Genomic DNA, 17,448 nt, shown 5'->3' with positions numbered 1-17,448 from the left:
TTTAAAAAGATTTTATTTATTTATTTTTTAGAGAGGGAAGGAGGCAGAAAGAGAGAAAGAGAGAGAGATACATCAATGTGCGGTTGCTGGGGGTCATGGCCTGCAACCCAGGCATGTACCCTAACTGGGAATCGAACCTGCGACATTTTTTAAAAAGATTTTATTTATTTATTTTTAGAGCGGGAAGGGAAGGAGATAGAGAGAAAGAGAGAGAGAAACATCAATGTGCAGTTGCTGGGGGTCATGGCCTGCAACCCAGGCATGTACCCTGATTGGGAATTGAACCTGCGACACTTTGGTTCGCAGCCCGCGCTCAATCCACTGAGCTACGCCAGCCAGGGCCCTGTTTACATTCTTTAAAAAACAAAATCATAAATGAGCCCTATATAAACATAGTAATTTAAAACATATATAGTGTATCTTAGGTATATTAGTCAGGGTTCTCCAGAGAAATAAAACCGGTAAGGTAAAGATGTAGTATAGATATATGTAAGAGGACATTTATTCCAGGAATTGGTTAGCACAATTATGGAGGCAGAGAAGTCCCATGATCTTCTGTGTGCAAGCTGGAGACCCAGGAAAGCTGGTGGTGTAACTTAGTTCAAGTCTGAAGGCCTGAGAATGGTTGGGCAGGGAATGGAAGGTGGGTGGAAATAGTATAAATCCTTTTTGAATTCTGAGGGTCGAAGAACCAGAAAATTTGATGTTCAAGGTCAGGAGAAGATGAGTACCCAGCTTAAGCAAAGAGAGAAAATTTTCTCACTTTCTCAGCTTTTCTGTTCTATTCAGGCCTTCAGTGGATTGTGTAATGCCTGCTACACTGGGGACAGAATCCTCTTTACTTAGTCTACCTATTCAAATGCCAATCTCCTACAGAAACACTCTCCTGGACACACACAGAAATAATGTCTACCAGTTATCTGGGCATCACTGAGCCCACCAGTCAAGGTGCCACAGAAATTAACCATCGCAGTGAGTATTCACCACAATTTTCTTTCATCCCAGGCTTCTGTATATTTTAACTTAGACTTACGGCAGGAAACTGTTTTTGGGTGAATTTTGACTGGGAAAGTAAATACACATTAGACTCTCTTCTAGTTTTCACATGGCACGCAACAGTATGCTCGTGTGCCCAAAGCTGAAGTTTTTTACTGCATCTTGGTCCTGGAGCCATGGATAAGGGCCCTCCTGGGTTTAAAGAACCTCTAAGGAGGGAGACTTTTTGGACATGTGACAGGCATTTGGTTAAAACACCTCCTCCCCACTGGGAACCTCCAAAGCCTATTTCATTTCCTACGTTTGACCCCTCAGTCAGTGTTCTACAGAGGTTTGAAAAAAATCCTTCAGTTCTGTGCTCTCATGCCTCACCCCTTCTCTCCATTTCTACTTACATTTGTCCTAGTTCAAGGCCTTATCACCTCTTGCCTGGGCTATGGCATTTGTGGAACACTTGATCTTCATTTCATCCTCTTCTCAATCATCCAAGTGCTCATAGTGGAAAATTGGCCCCGGTGGTCCCTTCTGGGAACTGGCCTGGTGGTTCTCCATTGCAGTACAAGATGAAGTCAGGGATCCTTGATGTGGCTCATAAGCCCTCCGTGGTCTGGCTCCTGCCCTACCCGCTGGGGTCTGCTCCTTGCCCCCTCTGACTGTGGGCATTACCATCCAGTGGCTCTCTCTGCTTGCACTTCATGCATTCCCCTGGGATTTCTTGTGTCCCAGCTTTTGCACATGCTGCTCTTTCTCTCTGGGTAATCCATTTTTTAACGAGCAGCTTAGGCCAGATCCCTGGACTGCATGACCTCCTTTCTGCCTGTGCCTGTGTCTCTGTGATTACACTGTTAACTGTTTGCAGGTAGGGTCTCAGTCTCAGTCATCTGTGGACATCTGTAACTTGCGAGTGCTGTAGACAACACAAATGCTCACAAAACGTTTACAGATTCAAACAGAAGGGACGACACTGACTAGTTGACTAATTTGAATTTCACTTTGTCTCCTTTTGGAAGTCTGAGATGAATAAAATGTCCAGAATGTCATGAATGACCAAAAGGGATGCAGGACAGCAAAGGCTAGGGGATAGTTGGCAGATACAGTCTCTTCCTGTATGACTGAATTAGGTTCAAATGATTACAACTCTCTTAGGTTGGAATATGCCTTTTGTAGAAGAGATGAGTTACAAAGTTTTTCTGTAAAGATAGATTTTTCCAGAGAAACAAATCTGAACAATTTACTCTGAGAATTTAAATGAAAAAATAATCTTATTTCAATGGCAAATTGACTAATATACTTCTTCTTTTTATTATTAATAGAAGAGTTTACACAGAAACTCTGGAAGAAGTTGTGTGAGAGATTCAAAAGGGTCATTAAAGTCTCTAGTAGACATCCACTTTCACATTGTAAAATTGGCTATACCCTCAAAATGGTATCACATAAAAATGGAGTTTCTGAGGCTCTTCTATATGAATGGGTTTTAGTTGCACAGTGGTGCCATTCATTTTATTTGGCCCATTTATTGCCAAGTATGTTCTAAATTTGGCCTTAATTATTTTTCCTTTCACAAAAATATTTTGTGGGATTTTTCTGAGCCCTGACTACTTCCTTCTTGCCCCTTAACACAGAATCCAGGAGCATTATTTTTGTTCTCTACTAATTAAAATAATTGCTTAGTTCCTTTTAACTAGATTCATGCAGTTATTAGCCTAATACATGGATGGGTTCCATAGAGTGCTTGAGAAATAGAATGAAAAGTGATCATGTAGCTTCACATGAAGAAAAATTCCATGGTGCCAAGCAGTATTGTTGCCTTTCAGCAGGCATCTCATAAAGCCCTTTGGTAAACCTGGCCCCTATACCCTTACTAAAAGACTATTAAGTGAAATAATAGCACTTTTTTTCTTTATTAGTTATACAGAAAACTCACTACAATTTGAAGAGGGGTCTTTGATAAACTGGGTCTGGTACAAAGACCTGGAGTCTAGTTTTAATCTCTGCCCTTGCTTTGTCTTTCAGAATAACTGCAGTTGAAGGATAAATGCTCTATGTCCCCTTTGCCACTTGGCCTTTATCAGAGGACAGTGGAGAAGGAGGGATACAAGTGCCTGGCTAGACATAGTAGTCAAGAGTTGTCAGGACCCTGTCTTTAAAAGGAAGTGTTAAAATAATGTTTTTGACATTAAGACTTTTCTCAGAGTTGTTGTAGTCCAAGGGTTTGTCACAAAAAGGCCCAAAGGCTAAATCGGACCTGCCATCTGCTTTCATAAATAAAGACTTATTAGAACTGAGCCGCACCCATTTATTTGTGTGTTGTTGGTTTTGGCTTTTGTGCTGCATTGTGGAGCAGTAGAGACAGTGATTGTGTGGTCCGCAAAGCCTGAACGATTTACTATCTGGTCCTTTACAGAAAATATTCGCTGACCCCCAGTGTGGTCTAGTCAATTCACTGCATATCTACTAAATACCCACTCCATGCTGAGATATCTGTGGGAATTTCTATAGTGGCCCTCATTTGACCAGGACCTTGGTAATGTGCAGTGTTATTGGTGTTCAGTACATGTGTGCAGATAGCAGGAAGTGAGAAGGATTGGGAGCAAGTAAGAAGGATTTGGAACAAGAAGTCATGGTTTGAGAAAAGGTTCTGCCATTATGGTCTCGATGGCAAATAGGAGGTGTGGACACAGCTGGAACTTCTTACCTGAAGGGCACTTTTATTAACTGCTTTCAGGACAAAATATGGGCACCCTTTGCCATCAGTTGGTGGTTGGAAAGGTCAAGTGAGAGAATGTAAGCCCAAGTGTTTTCTAAACCATAAGGTTGCTATTTTGTGGCATAGATATTATCTATTAAGACATTAGAATAAGTGTTGTTTCTACTTGGCATGTGAAAAATGACTCAGATAGCCTACCCAAGATCAAATAGTAATTCAGCAGAAGAGCTGACCCCTGGGTCTCTTGGTTTTAAGGCCCTGCTCTTTCCAGTTTACTACATGCTTTCTACATCATGCTTGTTTCTATGGTTTCAGAAATGCTCAGTTCTTCACTTAATTTCTTCATTCACTCACTATTCAACATTATTTAAGAACCTGTTATGAATTGGAAAAAAAGCTGAATTTTTCAGGGGGAGTGATAACTGCATAAGGACAAGTTGACTCTTAGACCAATTTTGTTCTTGGACCCCTTTAGCTAGAATTCTCTAGAAGTTTACAGGTCCTCCTATTGATTTCCCCCATGCTGTTCAAGGAGTTAAAGAAACAGAGTAGATGGAATGAGAAAGAGAGAGCAGTCCTGCCTCCCAACAAAACATTGCTTGACATGTTGTTTTCTGCAGTGTGTGTGCGTGCAGGAAAAGAAAGAGAAGGAGAGGGACTGAAATGCTGATAGCAGATTGTGCCAACAACTAACGATGGAAACAAACTAGGTTTGGGAGATTAGAAAGTTAAGATTTTAAACATAAAATTCAAGGGAATTCTTTCAGAGAAATTTTCAGATATGAATTGTCCAATGAAATGATGTATATTAAAGGAGCCAGATGTGAAATTACTTTACCATACTGTTAATACAATTTTCATTCAGGCTGTATTTATTCAATGACTTGCCTATAGTTTTTGAAATGATAATTATCAAACGTGCCTGGAGGTAGGAGCTTCTATCAAAATATTGAATTTGCCTTCTCATGGCAGGAGAACTGAAATTCTTAAGTTTCTAACTGTTTTTGGTATGTGCCCTCTTAACAGGGAAATTCACCAATATTTTCTTATCTTCAATTCAACCTCGTTCTCTTCAGGTTTATCTATGAACCTAAAAGTTACGTGCTTTTCTGAAACGAAGGTGCCAATGGAATTGCCACATAAAGAAAACAACCTTCCAGAATCCTCAGTTTTAAAATTGTCCCCTGCAAAGACCTCTGACAGGTCACAGTAGAAAACCCTGCTTTACCCCACAAAGAGGGAAAAACCCTCTTTGTCCCCACATTAGTCGGGCATGGCCCTGTTGCCTGAATTTGGGGGGTGGTGTTGCCTGATTCTGCGGTTTGTCTGCAAAGCTGTGTTACTTCTCAGACATTTCCAGACCCAGGACACTGCTGTTTTAAGAAATATAATTCACTTCAGCACACAAAAAAGCATGCTCACGGAAGGGCTGAGCACTGATGCAGATAACACTTTTCATCTGTAAGAAATTAGTAAGCATTAATTAATTTATTTAACTTTCCTGTATTATAGTGTATATTCTTCCATTTGCTGTGGGAAAACCCTTCTTTTACTAATCCAACTTTTAAGTAGATATTCTACTGAAAAAGTGCTACTACACTGCAAATGTTTTGTAGAGGCAAACAGATTCTTCAACACCGTGGAAAATCCCCCTGAAATAGATGACCTCTGTTTTCATGGTGTGTAGGCCTATTTTTAAGTGACTAAGCATTGCTCTGCAAAAATGTTAAATCTCTTTAGAAACAATAGGAACGGTTATTGTAATACTCCTACTACTGTTATTACTACCACTACTGTGTGCAGTGTTCTCGATAGTTTACACATATTATTTGGGGTTCCCCAGAAAGGAGATCTTGAGAGAAACCTCATGGCTGTCTCTTCAGTGGAGAGTTTGACTCAAGAGTGGGGACTTTGGAGGAACAGTAGTGAGGCTGTGGTGAAAGGAGCAAACACAGGGTATGTTACTGATGTGGTCTCAAGTGGCAGGAATGGAGCTGATTGCCCGGTCCTCTGGACTGTGGAGGCTCAACACAGCCCTACAAAGAAATGTGTACATGTGAATTCCTTAAACTTGTGAATGTTACCTTATATGCCAAAGTCTTTGCAGATGTTATTAGGGTTTTGAGATAGAAAGATTACCCTTGGATTTTTTGGGTAGGTCCTAAATCCAAATGTACATGTTGTTATAAGAAAGAGGCAGAGGCAGATTTGACACAGAGAGGAGGATAGGGCAGTGTGACCATGAAGGCAGTGCCTGGAGTCATGTGGCCACAAGACAAGGCATGTCAGCAGTTACAAGGAGCTGTAGGAGATGAGGAAGGGACCCAGAGCCTATGGAGGGAGGACAGCCCCTGCTGACACCTTGATGTGGACTTGTGATGTTGAATGCAGATGGCTGGCCTCCAGAATTGTAAGATAGCACATTTCTGTGTTTTAAGTCCCCACATTTGTGGCAATTTGTAATAGTAGCCACAAGAAACTAATATAGGAACCATACTCTCAGAGCATAAACTAGTAGGTCTCAGGATATCCTGGGTGGAGGGAGAGGAAGGAAGGGAAAAATAATTTATTTGCCACTTTCAACCTCTGATTTTTCAATGGTTTTCCTGATGAGACATTAATACTCCTTTACTTCCCCTCTAACCTCTGGACAGAGCATGATCAGGCCATGAGTTTTGCTGGAGTGTCTCATGCTTCAGGGTAACAGGAAGCCCTGGGGTGGGAGGGAAGAGATCAGTCAAGAGGATGTGGGAAGAGGCTGCATTGGTTGTGTCCTAGGAAGTCTGTGGTACAGAAACTAGAGTGAAACAGGAGGAGACAGTCCAGAGTAGTGTGGCCAAGTTACCTCCTGAGAGGTGACATGAAACGAGGTCTGAAACAGTGGTCTCCTTGGTCCTCATCCCAGCTCCATGAAGCTGGTATGCTATGATTTCCTCAGCAAACATGCACTCCCTACCCTGGAACACTGTTGGCTCTGGAGCCCACTGGCTCAGGGCTGTGCGTCTGTCTCAAATGCAGTAAGTGAAGTCATGGCCTTCAGCTGGGCCTTCAGACCTGCTATCATAGAGCACTCCATGTTTGGCTTTAGTCTTACTTCCTGATGCACATGAAATAAGGCTCATTTTTACACATGAAATCTCCAAATATTTGAAAATAGTTTTTATTCTTTTTTTCCCCCACCAGGCAAAGCACTCCCTGTTTCCTCAACTTGGGCCTTACAAGGAGTTTCTCTTTGTGGCTGATGGCCATGCCAGTTTCTCCTCTGGACCTGCAGCAGGTGTGTCCCCCTGCCTTACAGGGATGCTCACAGAATGCACCAGAACTCCGGGTATGGTCTGCTTGGGCACACAGGAGACTTGCCTCCTTGGTGCTTATATTGCAAATATAGCCAGTAATTTTACTTAACTTAACGAATGTTATGTTTATTTAATTTAAAATTTTGACAAGTGCATACTTTTTAAAAATTTGTTTTTTCTTTCTTTTTACCGTTGACACTATTGCAGATGCCCTCATTCCCTCCCACCCTGTTTATGCCCCCCCTCCCATCCCCTAACCCCCCTCCCTCTGGCTGTCCCCACACTGTTGCCTGTGCCCATGGTTTATGTGTATATGTTCTTTGTCTAATCCCTTCACCTTCTTTCCACCAGTCCTTCTCCTCAACCCCTTCTGACAACTGTCAGTCTGTTCCATGTATTATTTTTAGTGGTACTAAAAGAATGTTGATTAAAATGCCCTCTTCTTACACTGGGGTACAAATGACTATATGGAAGCATATGTTAATATTAAAGGTGCCCTACGAGCCCCAAACAGCTTGGGGCTCAGTTTGTAAGTGGCATTACCATGTAGCAGAGATCAAAATGCCATCCCATGTCATGGAATGTGGATATATATCCATAGTTTCACGCAAAACTGAGGTCAGCACCCATCAGCCATGCCAGACTGAGGAGAATCCTTACTCAACCTGCCCTACCACTATCTTCCTTCCACAAAACAACCCACCCACCAACCAAACCCAGTTCTGGAGCAATTTCCAGCCTGGTGGAAATGTCTCTGAGTGGAAACATTTCCTCTTATCAGGCAGTACCAATCTGGGCTCTGTTTCCAGTCCAATCCAAGTCTTCTAGGAACTTCTGCAAGAAGAACCATTCCTATGACTAAAGTTCAGTGTGGATGGGTGCTTTACATCCATTATGTCTCATCTTCACAGCAACTCTTCAAGGCAGATATTAGAGTGTTCAGATATAGAAATTAAGGTTCAGTTCAAAGTAACTTTCCTATCACTGTAGAGTAGCAGACCTAATGTTCTGACTCAGGCAGTTCAGACCTTCTGTTCTAGCATGTGGTAGACAAATAATTTTAAAGCTGTAGGAGAGGGGAGGGGTTCTTTGAACCACTGCAGATGGACCAAACCTGAAGCTGAGGCTTCTGGGCTCCCTGAAGGAGCTCAGTAACACACAGTTGGCATGACATAGCTCAGCTTCTGTAGGTTCTCCTTCAGTGATGGGGTCTTTTAATGCCATATATGTTAGGAAATGAGGCTTTTCCACATTCTGGACCAGCCTCCACAGTTCACAAACATGGGCAGTTTGGGTTTTGAGGGTTTTTTTTGACCCATCTATTCACTGAGTGCCTTCTAGGTTTCTTGGGCTAAGGCAGGGTAGGGATGGAAGGACAGCAGCTCTTGCTGTTGGCCATGCAGCCTGTGAGTGGTAGGGGTTTGAACTGAAGGTCTTAAGTGTCTAGTTTGCCGAATCTGGTTTATGCTGAAGTGCTAATAACATTTGAACTTCCTCTGGGCTCTCTACCTACATCCAGATGTTCTCAAACCTGGGTGGGAAAATATTTAATGAAATATTATGCAACATTTAATGTCTAGTTTCTCTTTTCACCTTGACCTCATTCAAGCAAATAGGCCAATGCCTACTCATTGCTTTGGGTGAAGGAAGTGACAGTGATAAATGAGTCTTCCCCTGGTTGTGGCAGATACTTTAGGTTGACACCTCAATCCCCTCTTTAACTCCTTTGTAATTGGCAATTACTTGCAATGGGGGCTAGAAAGCTAAAAGATCACCTTTCCAGACCCCCTTACAAATTGGAGTGAGCATATGCCTCCAGCACTGACCTGTGAAAGTTAGGCCATGGCCTCTTGAAGACACTTCTTTCATATCTAGCTTTTTCTTGCTCAGAAAGCATGCAATGCCTGGGGCACAGCTGCCATTGCTGAATAGTGGCATGGCAGAGGATTGAAAGTGCCTGGTTCCTTGATTGCATCTTTCAGCACTGTGCCAGATTTTTTTGTTGTGTCCCATAATACATTTGTATTTGGTCAAGCCTCTGTTGTTGGGTTTCTGTGATATTTGGCCAAGTGTAAGGCCTACTCAGTATCTTGCTTTGATTTCTATAGCTTTGGAACTTAGGGGAACAGAAAGGCCTTAGGGCCCAGCTAAAGACTTGAGAAAACAAGTCTGTGGGGACATTTTAGTCATGATGGTAAGGGTGTAGAATGAGAAAGATTGGTCTTTGTTCTCTCTCTTTTTTAAAAAGATTGTATTTATTTTACTAGAGAGATTGTATTTATGTATTTTAGAGAGAGGGCAAAGGAGGGAGAAAGGGAAGGAGAGAAGTGTCAATGTGCAAGAGAAACATTGATTGATTTCCTCTCTCAGGTCCCTAGCCAAGGATCTGGCCCACAACTGAGGCATGTACTTTGACCAGGAATTGAACTGGCAACCTTTTGACTTTTGGGATGATGTCCAACCCATTGAGCCACACCAGTCAGGTCTGTCCTTGTTCTCGTGACACCTGGAAAAGGACCATAAAGGTGAAACAAGAGCATGTCCGGTACAGCTTCAGCAAACTGATGCCTGAAGACCAAGTGGCAGGATTGAATAATATCTCAGACCTTGACTGATTAGACACATGACCTCAAGCACTGATGGCCTGTCCCCTACCAAGTCTTACAACTGAAGATCCCCAGAACTTAGCCATGATTTAGGGGAAGGCAAGACCCCCAAGACTGAGTTTCTGCCACCCTTGAAGAATAAAGCTTCTAAGTAGAAATTATAATAAATTATACAATTTTGTATTTTTAATCTACCTGAGTTGTGGACTGAGATTTGTATTAGGATGGGTAGAAGACAGAGAAGTGTTCTTTGATGAGCTGCCCTGGGTCTGGCTTGCCTTCCACTCACAGGGCTTGGGGTGGGGGTGGGGGGTGGAGCCGCTGGAGGTCAATTTCCAGGATCTCAGAGCCAGCCTCTGTGACTGCTCCTTCCTCATTCTCACAATCTGTGAAGTGTACCCCTTCAGTCCCAGGGCTGGGACCTGTGAAGGAGGATTCAGGTTGAAGATTCAGGGAGGATGGGGAGAGGGAGGGTGTTTGCTTCTCTGTGCTCATGGAGAGGCTGAACTCTGCTGTGTTGGAGGGGAGGACTGAGCCAACTGGTGTTTATTTTGGAAAAGACTATAATTAAGCCAAACCACTTCCTGCCTTTTTGAAAGCTCACCACTTTTCTGACTTTCTTTCAGATAAACGCAGTTCCCGTGAGCAGCAGCAGTTACTGGGTATCTCAGAGTGGGCTGTCTGGTTTTGAGTGCCTCTCTAGCACCTAATAACTGGGTGATCTTGGGCAAGTCACTTCAGGTATCTCTGCATTATCTGTAAAAGGGAGCCTGCTTCACAGGATTGTGGGAGGAGGGTAAAGGCCTTGGACTGGCACACAACACATGATCCACATGTGTGTTAGGGTCACTCTGTGCATGGGCCCAGAGACCCTGGTCAGGCTTCCCCACCAACACCATTGTTTATTAGAAGTCAGCGGACACATTACTGTGAAAGAGCTATATCACCACAAACAAATTGACACTTTCCTTTTGACAAGAGCAATGAGCAAAAAGTCTACTTCTATAGTGGGTGGATATTTTTTGCAAAATAGCCTTACTTTTTGCATTTTATTTTGGATAGGGATGTTTGCTTCAACTCATTCCCCTTGTGTTTCCTTGGAAGTCTCATCACTGATCCCTACAGAAGGGAACCTTCTGCTCCACCCCAGTAAGGGCTTTACAAAATTGTTGGATTGTATTACAGGATCAAACTCCCTATCAGAAAGTCAAGTATAGTTGGAATAAACCTTTTAAAGAAAGCTCCAAATTACATCATTTATACAGATACTTTATTTCCTTGACTCAATTCTAATGAATAGTTTTCCCACTGATGACAATGGTTCTCCTACTCCTCATAGTCATCACAGCAGTGGGCCCTACTCTTCCTTGCACCTCCAAGGAAAGGGTTCTCAGTGTTTCACTCTACTGCTTAGAGGAGATGGATTCCAATGAGCTCCTTCCCTTCATTCATTGTGCTGAAGTTATATTTCTAAGGGATAGAGATGAATGCTGTGTACTGCCTATTGTTTTAAATCTTTTTTCACAGACTTTCTCCTTGCAATAGACATTTAATGACACAATGCATTACAAGTTACATCTGTATCAGCGGTTTCCTCTATAGTATTTATGGAGCATGTGTGTGTGCAGGCCTGTGTGCATGTGCTAACTCAGTGATCTCTTGTTATGATCAGTGTGTATTCAACAATAATGAAACAATGGCAGCTTAAACAAAAGACAAGTTCAGATATACATTTTACTGACCAGTTAAGCAAATCACACAGTTGGGAAAAACATCAAATATACAAATTCCATCAAAATGGAAAAGTACAAGGAAACAATATTAACCAAAGGTCTCCACCCTGGATGGCAGACTCTCCATGATCATGGGCAGTTCAGCAAGTTTCTCTTCCAGGTCATTTTCTAATGTTTTTGCTTTTTAGTAGGGTCTGAGGAATAGGACTGACTGCAAATATCTCAGTCCTTGCCCACCACTCTCATCAGAACCTTCATTAATCTTTGAGTTCCTTGCCCCCACTTTACCCAAAGAATAATGCCTTCCCTGGAATTACACAAAAATCAATGGTAGAGTTAATTGAAATTGGGATCTCTTAATGTTTTTCTGTTTCTTAAGTGATTGCTTAGTTTCTGAAATTGAGGTTTAACTCAAACAATAGCTCTAGCTGAGGGTGAGTGAATTGGTAAGGGAGAGAAAATACAGGTAGATAATTTTCCCAGTGACTGAAAGACAGTGTTGAGATTTAGGATTTTATTTCTTTTGAAGTTTTACGTGGGCTTAAGGAATGTGAAGAGTGACCAGGATGTTAAAGCACAGTCCACTGCTCTGTTGTCTGCTTAAAGGGTTGAGCATGCCTTGAAGGTTGGCTTCTTCCCTTTCCTCCCAGAGGCCAGTGAGAGTAAGAGGGAAGAGGGGAACTATAGGAGGCCTTACTGACCACTAGAGGGTGGCCAGCTTCTTTATTTTAATGATTCTCCATCTTTGTGATGATGGAGGTATTCATATCAAAGGTAGTTGAGCCTGTCATTGGCTTAGTACTAGCAGTACTTCTTGTATTCAAGCAGTTTATAACATGCAAAATACACTCTACTCCCATGGATTCTCACATCAATTTTCTGAGACAAACGGGGCTGATGTTTTCATCTCTACTTTGTAGAAGAAGAAATTGAGGCTTTAAAGGGTTGGAATTTGCCCCCAAAATGATGCAACCAGTGATGGGGCAAAGTGTGTACAGGTGTAGGCTTTTAGGGGAAGAGATGGTGGAGAGCCAGCACTCATCTAGATGGAGCTCCTGATGACTGGGTGGGCCAGGCTCATCTTGAGCCAGTGGGAACACACACAGCATTTCTATGGTGCCCTTGGTTAGTGCCAGTCCAGCCATGGGGCACTGAAATGCCAAATGCTGGTTCTGACTCATATTTGTAGCTTCCAAACTATTTAGACAGAGGACTCCAAAAGGCATCTGGTCAAGCTTTGCTAGGGGAGAAAACTTATCCTCTGATTCTTGAAGCCCTGAAGTCAGGGATTTGATTATGCTTATCATGATCTCAGTTTTCATGGCTCCAAATGTGATTAGTTTTCTAATTAGTTAATGTTATTACCTGTCATCAAATCCAGACAACGTTGGTCTCTAAAACCTCCTGTGGTCTAGAAACCTACAACCGCATATCTTTCCACTGTTTAATAACATTTCTTTAATAATCCTGGCCACTATTTTCTCATTCCTAGACCTAGGGAGATATTTTATAAGGCAATTTAAAATTTTTCATTCTGCCTTCCAAAATTTTCTTCACTTCCAATAAAGTATAAATATAATTTTTCCTACAAAAGCATACTTTTCTTCAAAAGTATAAAGGGTATATGATTTGCTGAAAGTATGGAGGGTATATATATATATATATATACACACATACACACACACATATACATATACATACACATATATGTGTATGTATGTATATATGTGTATGTATATGTGACCCTTTTCTTCCCTCTCTCTCTCTCTCTCTCTCTCTCTCTCTCTATATATATATATATATATATATATATACACACACACACACACATATATATATATATATGTATATATATATGACTCTTAGTCTCTTAGTTTTGGGCAGAATGGTCAAAATAAGAAAGAGTTTACTATAGGGAAACATCCCATTAAGGGCCATTTTTACCTTATATGAAGTGCTGCTTGTCTTATTGATTACTTAGTGTTAAATAATGGACAAATGTTTTTCTTTTTCCCTCCTATTTAGTCCTTCCACAGATGCTCTCTGAGTGCTTATCATGTGAAGATACTAGTGACCCAGCAGGGAACAGACTAGCTTAGTACTATCTTCTATGAGCTTATGTTCTAGTAGGGGCAGATAGACAATAAGAAATGAATGTTTAAGAATAAAATATACAGTGCATGGGCTTGACATTTTTCATTTGCCCCTTGGACCCCTCTCTCTCCTTTTGCACCCTGCTATGTGGAGAACCCTGGGGAGGTAGGTCAATATAGGTGGCATCAATGTCTTCTGTCCTGCCTTCAGGGTCTGGCTAGATAGGGAGCCAGAAGATGAGGTGCAGGACAGTGAAGTCAGGGTGCTGCTGCTCCAGTACCTTCTGCCACCCGAGGGTGACTCAGTTGCTTTCCTGTCAGTGTGAATCACCCCTCCCCAGTGTTGCTTCAAGCCTAGGGGTGGTAACTGCTCAGCACAGTTTTGGTTTTCTTAACTCTTAACTACACCTCTGGACAGAGACCCTTTGTTAATCTCCCCGATCCCCTGTGTGAGTGGGTCCTCCGTTTCCTTCTGGGACCCAGACTGCCTTGGTAGGTCAGAAGGTAATGCCAGGGAAAAATGCAATTTTTTTCCATGGCTCATTTTATCACAATACTGCTTGTAGTCACCTGTATGGTTTTGGAATAAATGTCATGAGGCTTCAGGTTGCATTGCTCCCTGTGACTCAATTACTTCTTGGTAAGCTGTGCGATTCACTATCATTATATATCATAAAGCAAGGGCACCTCTCTTGCAGGTTCTCCGAAGGCAGCAATTGTGTTCTGTGATGACTGGCTAACTCTCAGCACTTAATATAGTGGGGGGGGGGGGAGGGGCAACAAAGAACTGCTCATTCATAGACCAGTTCATCAAGCTGCCAGCAGCCTACAAGAAGGTGTCCCAGCACCTCAGTGTGGTCTCTGAGACTCTTCCCATCCAGCTCTGCCTTCTGCCCTTGCTCTGTGCTCACAGGACCACTTGTATGTCTCCAGACCCCATTTTATTCCTCCATGACAAAGTCCATTCAGGAATCCTCTCAGAAGCCTTAGTTAGCTTCATCAGCTTGAAGGAGGGGGGCTTTACCTTTTTTTCTAAAGGTTAAATTTAAATTTTTTTATTTTCCTAATTATAAAAAAATGCATATTGACTATAGGGAACATAAAATCCAGAAGTTAAAAAAATTCATCTAACTTTTGTCCTTTAGCACCATGAACATTTTGGATGTAGTCAGGGGGCTTTATCTTTGGGGGAAGCATTGTCAAGCCACCTCTGTTGACCGGCTCCTTTTTGCTTTCTAAAGAACTTTCATAGATTCTTGGACTCTTGCACACTGCCTGGACTGTCAATTAAGCCAAAGCAAGTATTTTCCTTGCCTGCTTTTAAGCTTATTGCTTAGGTTTGGAGTGAATCTGCGTTCTGAGCTTTGCAGCTCACAGCAGCTCCTCTTCATGGCCTGGAGTGCACCCCATTTGTGGGTGGTTTATATACTTATCACTTTCTTTCTGGGAGCCGCTGATGGATGCCATCCGGTCAAGAGGCTTTGCTCCTCTGTTCAAGGTATGTAGCCCACTCCAAGATTTCCCCCCTAGAGACTTCAGTATATGTTAAGTCCATGCTAGGGTTTCCTCTGCAAAAAGCCTTCAAAATATAAAGTTCCCCATTCTCTTTATGATGATAGTGATGCAGAAAAAAACAACATGTAACAGTTTTGTTACCTGATGGCATTTATTAGTTAGCTCCCCTCAGAAACAGCACTGAGAGATACATGTGGATTTCAGTCATACTCCAGGGAAATTTGGCAACAAAAGCCCCTGAGTAGATACTGTTCATATGTACATTTTTTCTCTGTAATAAATAAATAAGGATAATAGTCTTTATTTAATAATGCACTCAGGAATCATTCAGTGTAAGTTTAAGTTTACAACTCTAAGTTTCTAGCAGCCTATTAAAAAAAAAAGAAAACACCAGTCTGGCTAAGAAATATCCTCAGGAAACCAGCCTGGAAGAACAGCGGGTGAAACATGAATGAGCTATTTAGCTTTTCTTGGTAAATGGTAAAAGTCTCAGAGGAATGGAAGGCTAAGCATTCCCCAGATTTTTGTCAGGCACATGTGCCAGTCCACAAAGTGCTGGAACTCCAAACACAGAATCTGGATTGATTTCAGTTTCAGTCATTCAGGCGTTTGTGGCATGGAGCACACACCACCCAGAAGGCAGCATCCTGAGTTACCAGAAGTTCCAGTGTGTAATTTTAGGCAACACTTTCAGCTTCTTCTACATAGGAATAGTAAGTTAGTCATTCAGTTCACATAAGCAGATTTTTTTTTACTATTTAAAAAAGAAATCCTGACCCAATCAATGTTTGGGACTAATCAACTGAATTAATTTATTTTTCAGGGTCATGTAGTTCTAGCTTTAAGCTACTGATATCTCCATTTCAATAACTCAGTGGAGTGTTAGTTGAATGGATATCATGTTATGACACTGTATCAGATGTTATGAGCTGTGGGGACACAACATGGTATTTACTACTTTCAGGGAGCTTGCAATCCAGCCAATGAGACTGGACAAATACTTATGAAGCAATCAATTCAGTTGCTAACCTGGGATTGTGTTGAGGACACCAAAGAGATCTGCCTGTCTATTTCCTCACTTCACGTTAGAGCAGCAGGCACTCTGGAAATTGCTTTTTGCATGTTCTTCTTACACAGTGAGAGAAAAACTGAACATGAAAGTTTAGATGCAAAACCAAAAATGCATCTGAGTGTTTCTGTGCTTCACAGCCAACAGGAAGGACTGGGCATGTTGGTGTCTTGGTGCTCAGGTTGGCTGCAGTGACTGTCCCCTGAGGCCCTGCCATCCCCCTCTAGCCTCCATGAGCTCTGCAGGATGGTGGGGATCCTAGGTGAGAGGTCTTCCTCTTTCCATGAAAGACAGAGTCTCCACACAGGCTCCCCTACCCTGGGACAGGTCTCAGAAAATTGTCTACTAAGAGAGGTGTCTAGAAACACGTGGCAGGTGGCCAGTTTTCCCCAAATCAATTTTCATTTGTTCTCTGGACATGAAGCCAATTAGCTAGAGACTACTTCTCAACCGTCCTTTCAGAACATAGACTAAAGTACTGCCTATGAAATGTGAGCAGAGTGATATGTGCAACTTCTATTTCTTATCCTAACTGGAAACCCCTCTTCCTAGACTTCCTATGGGGTGGAACCTGGATGTGCTGGTAACTCCATTAAACCAAGCAGATGAGCACCACCCAGGAGAATAGAGGAGCAACCACAGAGGGAGAATCTGCGCCTCTTCTTCACTGTGTGCTACTGGACATAGTAGCCTGGAATGTGCAACTCCAGAGTGTTGTATAAAAGAAAGAAATTCAATTTTTTGAGCCACTGTATTTTGGGATCTGTTTAATAGAAGAGTGGAGGTTCTTATCCTGAATAATACAGAACATTCCTGAATTGGGAAGTAGAGCACTGGTTTCAAGTCAATATCAAGTCAGTATTCCTTCATTCTTTCCTACTTTTCTTCCTTTCACACATTAAAAAAATCCTCATCCAAGGATATGCTTATTGATTGTTAGAGGGAGAGGAAGGGAAGTAGGGAGGGACAAAGAGAGAGAAACATCGATGTGAGAGACAAATATTGATCCATTGGTTCCTGTATGTGCCCCAACAGAGATCGAACCCACAACCCAGGCACATGTCCTGTCCAGTGACTGAACCCACAACCTTTTGGTATATGGGATAACACTCCAACCAACTGAGCAGCCACATGGCCAGGGTCTTCCACACATTTTTTATTGAGCACCAACTCTAAGCAGTGTGAAAGTTGCTAGTGATGGTAAACTAAAGAGTCATAGCCCTATTCTCCTGAAGCCTACATTCTAGTAGGGGAGAGAGACAAAAGCAAGTAGATAGATGTATTTAAAACACCTACAGATTGGAGTATGTGTTGTGAAGAGCATAAACTTGGGGCTGGAATAGAAATAGATGAACCAGAGAAAGCTACTTTAGATAGGGGTTAGGGGAAGGAGAAGCCTCTATGTGAAGGTGGTATTTCAGCCGAACTCTTAA

The 17,448-nt window shown here is 42.1% G+C and overlaps 1 long non-coding RNA gene across 2 annotated transcripts in view; it reads left to right on the top strand.

Moving 5' to 3' along the window:
- The window catches only part of LOC123811843, a 56,232-nt gene extending 39,319 nt beyond the window's left edge, over nucleotides 1-16,913 (top strand). The window contains exons 2-5 of one of the 2 annotated variants that reach the window (XR_006784446.1): nucleotides 6,887-7,031; nucleotides 10,232-10,346; nucleotides 14,673-14,929; nucleotides 16,568-16,913. This is a non-coding gene — a long non-coding RNA (uncharacterized LOC123811843). Of the gene's footprint in view, nucleotides 1-6,886; nucleotides 7,032-9,369; nucleotides 9,800-10,231; nucleotides 10,347-14,672; nucleotides 14,930-16,567 lie in introns of those variants that run through there. The other variant, XR_006784447.1, reaches the window with a different exon arrangement.
- Nucleotides 16,914-17,448: the final 535 nt, after the last annotated feature.

This window comes from Phyllostomus hastatus, unplaced genomic scaffold (genome assembly GCF_019186645.2).
Source record: "Phyllostomus hastatus isolate PE091 unplaced genomic scaffold, TTU_PhHast_1.1 phas_scaffold_78, whole genome shotgun sequence".
NCBI lineage: Eukaryota > Metazoa > Chordata > Mammalia > Chiroptera > Phyllostomidae > Phyllostomus > Phyllostomus hastatus.
The sequence above is the reverse complement of the archived record's forward strand: the minus strand, read 5'-3'. Positions and strand labels throughout refer to the sequence as shown.